The sequence below is a fragment of the Egretta garzetta genome, unplaced genomic scaffold, assembly GCF_000687185.1.
Source record: "Egretta garzetta isolate BGI_Z169 unplaced genomic scaffold, ASM68718v1 scaffold200, whole genome shotgun sequence".
Classification (NCBI taxonomy): Eukaryota; Metazoa; Chordata; class Aves; order Pelecaniformes; family Ardeidae; genus Egretta; species Egretta garzetta.
This window is the reverse complement of record NW_009258379.1, coordinates 1,221,969-1,227,983: the sequence shown is the minus strand read 5'-3', so window position 1 is coordinate 1,227,983 and position 6,015 is coordinate 1,221,969.

Sequence of the window (6,015 nt, the reverse complement as noted above, 5' to 3'; positions counted from 1 at the left end):
GTAGGGAATGAAATCACATGGGAAAGCTGAGATTTTTTTTTAACATCCTCTTTCCTTTTTTCTAAAAGCCATGGCCAGGATTTATTTGCATGTTTTAAAAACTGTCTATGGGGAAATGGAGACTCTGAAAGTTGTAGTGGATATGACGAGGCTGCGATAATTAAAGACCTGATATGCTCAATAACAGGCTTGCCTTGAAGCAAATCACCATAGAAATCCAACTCGCATTTGGTCCTAGGGGAAAGGCCTGGATTCATTATTTCAAGGTTTTCAAGTGGTCTAAAGGAGACAGTTTGCAGAACCAGGGCCATTCTGCTAAAAATGCTACAAAATTATCAATTCTGAAGAACCTTTGCAATAATGTATTATCTTTGCTGCCATCACTGCAAAGGAGAAGGGAAAAAATGGGGGGTTTACTCTGCTGCTGCTGCAATATGGGAGACGTTAACTTCTGGAAATTAGGAGGCAGATTTAACCTTAGATGCTTCTGTTCACTGAAATAAAAAACCCAAGATGTCAGCTGTACATTATTTAGCGTTAAAAACCTGATGCATCCAATAACAGAAACAAGAGAAAATTCCCTCTGAATTTTAAAAACATGCTTTATTCAAACAGTAAACAAAATAACCACAAATCAAAGACCTGCAGCTATGAGAAAAATACTTAAGAGAATAATGTATTTAAAAGTAACCTGAAGCAACAACTAAACTAATGCAACTGAAACAAGTATTTAGAAAGAAAAAGAAATCTCCCTGCTAACTATTAGAAAAGTAGGTAAAGGGATCGTTTTGAAGCAAACGTCTTTAGTGCTGCTGCAGCCACCCCTAGTATCAGTGTATCTTCCATCTTGATTAGTACATGGAATAATACTTGCTGCTCAGTGGTCGCAGACTATTAGGTTATACTTCTGTATATGACAATTGTTATAGATAATGCTCATTTCGTTGAGAGAAATCCTACCCATTTACTGCTTCACACTTCCCCACTAATTTATGTTTCCTCAAACATCTTTTTTTGTGTTTTGAACATCTGAGCTGTGATCCATCTGTTTGTGACAGAGATGTTTATTATTAGTCCAAGATGGAATTTCAGACTTCTGTTTCTTAGTTAACCATTTTCCTTCACCTAAGATCTGGTATGTATTTGGATGTATTACATTGACAACCTAAAATTCCAAGCGGAGCAACTTAAGAAATTGAAACACCTTAAGCAGTTCTAGGAGTCTTCTGAAGTATGTTGCTGAACTGCATCTCAACGGTAGCTGCAGCATAAAGTGTAAGGACTATGTACAGTCTTTTCTACACTGAGCTGCTTCCATTTTTTTTTCCTAGTCTTTTGTTGCTTCAGATTAGAGTTGTCATATCCTAAAGGCTAATTCCAAGACACTCACTTCTTGACAGTCTTTTTTAGTTCCCTTGAGTCTGAGGTCATCTAGAGTTCTATAGTCTACTAACTCCCAGAAACCTTTGTAGCTCTCCTCTGTCCCTCTGAGATTTGCCTTTCCATTTTATTTCAAGCTTTCACCATTGATACAGCTCTCTGTATAATGCTAATCCAGGAACATTCTTATATTTCCCCTCCTCCTCATTCCTCTCCTCTAGCTATTCCATTTTAGCTGATAGTGATCGCTAATGGCTTAGGCTCCTGCTGGTGCTGTAGTTACGGTCTCCCTCAGAGGTCCTGCCTCAACAGCCACACTCCATTGGATACTTTGGGGTGATACTTCCTGACAGCGTAATGCCACTGGGGATTGCATTAGCCAGGCATGCAGAAAAGAGAAAGTGCCTGTCTAGCCTAACAAAATAAACACAAGCAGAAAAATACAAGCCAGAGGTGGAGCTAGGGCTGCACTCATCAATCCCAATATACTCTTCCGCTTCAAAAATCCTTCTCTACATAGGTATATTTGATATAGTCTCTGTCTTTGTGTTATTCTTCTTAAAGAAAGAAAATGCTGGGGCAGAGGAGCTGTGCTTGGGTCAGTATATCTGATCCCCCTGGTTCACGGCACAGTGCCTGCTGCATTTCTTGCAGGGTGAGGCTTTGGAGAATACACTCCAAATAGGGGCCAATTGTTATGGCAAATTGCAAGTGTTTTAAATAACTCGTTCATAAGTAAAATGCTGATGTGGGCATCACCATGGCAAAACATATGCCACAACTGTAACTATAGGAAGAAAAAGGGTAGCTCTGGGCTGGCCTCCTCTTTGAGGAGCGACTCAAGTGTATTTTGCAATGCTACAAAGGACTTTACAGGCAGTCAAAAGTCATGAAGCTGTCACTTAACAATTAGAACTAGTTTCCTTGAATCTGACAGCTTCTCCATAAAGCTTGTGACTTTTTTTCTATAGGCATCTAGTGGGCTTTCAAATTGCTCTTCTCTTTCATTATTATTTTAAAAAGTCAAGTCATGTACACATAGGCTTAGGGAAATCAAATCTCAGAGCTGACCAATCAGTTTAAGGTCAGTCAAATAAATTTAATCCAAGAAAACAAAATTACATGAACAGATCTTATTTCTTCTTCAACCCACTTTACAGTAAATAGTGTTATTAGGGTCCTGAAACTTAGTTATCCCTCCCTAACCTGCTCCTTCCCTGAAGCATCTGCTAAATCCTGCTCTGAACGCATCCTACGGTCCTTTTGGAGGCAACTGCCTGACAGCAAACAAGTGGAAGCCCAGTGCCACCTCATTGCTGTTCTGCCTTCTCTTTGGGAAACCAGAATGACTACATCCTTCCACAAGATACCAAGTGTAGACAGTTGCTTTACTTTTAACTCTGGTATAGATACAGCACACAATTTTCTCCATGCCTTCATACGCAATGCTGACTTCTGCAGTGTGCCTGCTTACATTTACATAAATGTTACACTTGTCATTCTGCATGGGGGGAATAATTCTGTCATCGAGAGAACTTAAATCTACCTGTGATCAGGTAAGTGACTCCAGTGACCCATTAAGGGCCATTTTCTTCAGTTGCTGGCTGTAAATTTGAAAACCCAAACCATGACATACTCTTTAAGGTGTGCTTATATTTTCTTTGTGTTTGAGGGAAGAAATGGGCAGGAAAATTTTAACTTGTGGCCTTGTCTAAACTGAGAGAATTTACCAGGGAAATCTTTTTTTCTGCCTGTGAGCTGTTAATAAATTGATGATTCCCCTCCTTTTCAGGTAAAGTTATTGCTCAGGACTAAATGGGGGTTCTGAGGGAAGTGCTGACTACAGTTGTCCAGTCACAAGAGGAGTAGCCTCCAAAATGGTGATGCAGACTGGGGCAGGGGTGTGTGGGGGGTGTCATGGTTCATGCCACAGAGAAGTGTCTGATAAGAAACTGGAAGTTGGGTCTGGCTGTAGAAACATTGCACTGGAGGTCATTTTCTTCCTTTTAAACTCATTTCTGCTCAGAGCTGAAACAGTAGCAAGGTGTCTCTTGATGTAAACTGGAATTATATAAGAAATACTCTGTATAGGTTGCTTTTCCCACATGCTACTTAAGAAGCATCAAATTAACTAGATGGTGATGCTGAGCAGAGTAAGGTAACCTCACTGACTTCCTTACAAAGTAGTAGGGCAGCTAACCAAGATGAGAAACTGAAAATGGTGAGGTCAAACAACTCGGCATATGTTAGATCAAGAAATACGTGTATTATCCTAGATCCCATCCCTAACTACTGAAGGGGGAGAAGCATAATCCGTCAAGGCCATTTATCTCAATCAGTGTATGTTCCTTCACTGTCTACAACTGCGACTTTCTGCATGAACAGTCCTTGTTCAGCAAATGTTTCTTCACAGCCAAAGAGGAAGCCTCTGCTTAGTGCTCTGTATTGAGCTGATCTCCAGTTCTGTACTAACTGCTGGTGTGTCGCAGGGTAGGGTAAGAAATAGGGATGTGAACTAACTGCATACATGAGTGAGAGGGGCGGTGAGGAGAAGGCACCCTGGGGAGCAGGCTGGGCTGAAGCCTTTGTCAGCAGAGCCAGTGCAGCCGCCGCTGCCACGCTCTCCTGTGGCTCAGTCCCATACTGTGCACTAACAGCCAGGCTGGCGGGGCACAGAGAGAGCACCCTCCGTCTTCGGAGCGCTCATCACCCATTGCTGCCTGCTCACAGACCCTCTTTGGGTCTTGCCAGGGGCTGTGTGCCATACCCTGGATATGCATGCCTCGCAAGAGCAGGGCACCTCCCCACCCACTTTAAGCGCTCTGGAGCAAAGCGGGCTGGTGAGATTTCCCACCCACCAGACCTGGATTGAAAGTGAAACAGGTAGTGCTATTATGGGGTGAAGTTCTACCAGAGCCTGAGCATTTCCCAGTTTGGGGCTCCCCATCATTACTGGAGAGGTCCTTTGTTCTCAGATGGGTGACTTGCAATGCAGAATGACTCGGGTACCTGAGGGCTGGCAGAGCCAGGAGCTTGGGATGGAGGACACATAGGGATGTGCAGGAGTAGTCTCAAGTCTTCAGAGTATGCTGGTTTTGTGTGTGTGCGTGCGCACTAAGCAGTTCTGCAAAGTGATGTCTCCCTAAGTGATTATTTAGCCCTCTTGAGAAATAATGGACATTGTCCAGGCAATTTGCGCTGTAGTGCTTCTGGAACTTGAGCTTGGCTGCCTGTGTGTGGTATCACATGCTGGGCCACAGAATCGTGTCCTGACTTCACCTGGGTGTTCTGCTCCTTGGGCTGTGGGTACAACAACAGATCTCTGAGAAGCTGTAGCTGTTGTGGAGAAGTGTCAGGACATGGGAAAGTATCTGTCACTTACAGTACATTTTCTTACGTGAACTGTGGAAGGATTTGTAGGTTCCAGCCATGGAACTGGGCACTGGTAGCTAGGCAGTTTGTAAACAAAAAAAGTGAACAGAAGTAGAAAAAGAAGCGGAAGAGAAGAGAAAATTTGTTCCATAAACTTTATTGCTCAACTAGGAGCTGAGGTTGCAATTGAAGAGCATTGTTTTGGGACCTGTAACTGGGATGTCTATTTTTATAGATGTCTTTCTCAAAGGGACTTCCTCTATCAAACTAGCTATTTTGTACCTTTTTTCCTCTCTTTTTTTATCTTTCTTTTTTTCCTATTTAGTCATTCACACACTGGATAAATAGAGTTTCAAAGAGCTTTCAAAATCCAAAAGATGGGGACGTTATGCAAACTAATCTTATGAAGTGAGGTATTTCCTGGGAAAGCCTTCTAAAGGAATTTATTTTTCATTAGTGAGTCCCTCATTACAGGATTAAAAGCTAAGCTCCTTCCTCCCTTATTTCTTCCACAAATTAGGTTTTCATAAGACCTTTTATGTCTTTTTCTAAGTACCACAGGTCTCACCTCTTCTGGCAGAAATATACATATTAATAACACTAATTACTTCACACTAATCAACTACATTTGGGAACTTTGGCTAGGAAAATCTTTGCTTGGAAAGTATAGGAATTCTTCCTTTTTCAGTTTTTTACTGTGATATACTAAGTGTAGTTGAAAACATTTGGGGCCATGTAGTAGATGAATTTCATTATCTTCAAGACAGCCTAGATCTTGCAGAATAACCCTGTTTTGGACCTCTGGGGTCTTGCCTACCACTTCTAATACTGGTATTTTGAGAGAGGGTTTAACTTTGTAATGGGAACTTGGGCCTGTTAAATCCCCACATCTGGCAAGTAGCGCCCGCAGTCGAACCCCAGACCCTCTGGAGATGTCTTATGTCAGGACTTTCCAATATGGGGCCAGTGAAAGATCCTGAAGAGGAAGACTGTAACAGATTGCCCTGACTGAGAGCTCGAAGTTGGCATAAAGGCGTTCATCTCTTTTGCCTTCTTTTGTGTTCATGTACAACTGTGGAATGAGATTGCTCCGTAATGAAGCTCTTCTTTAGCATACAGGCAGGGAGGTGAGTATCAGGTCAAAAAGCAAAAACATCTGCTGGAAGATTAATGAGAAGATTATTGGCCAGCCTTTTTCCACTTCATTATCTCTGCCTTCCACAGAAGTCATCACTGCAACCCCAGTACTTATTATGGAGCAGA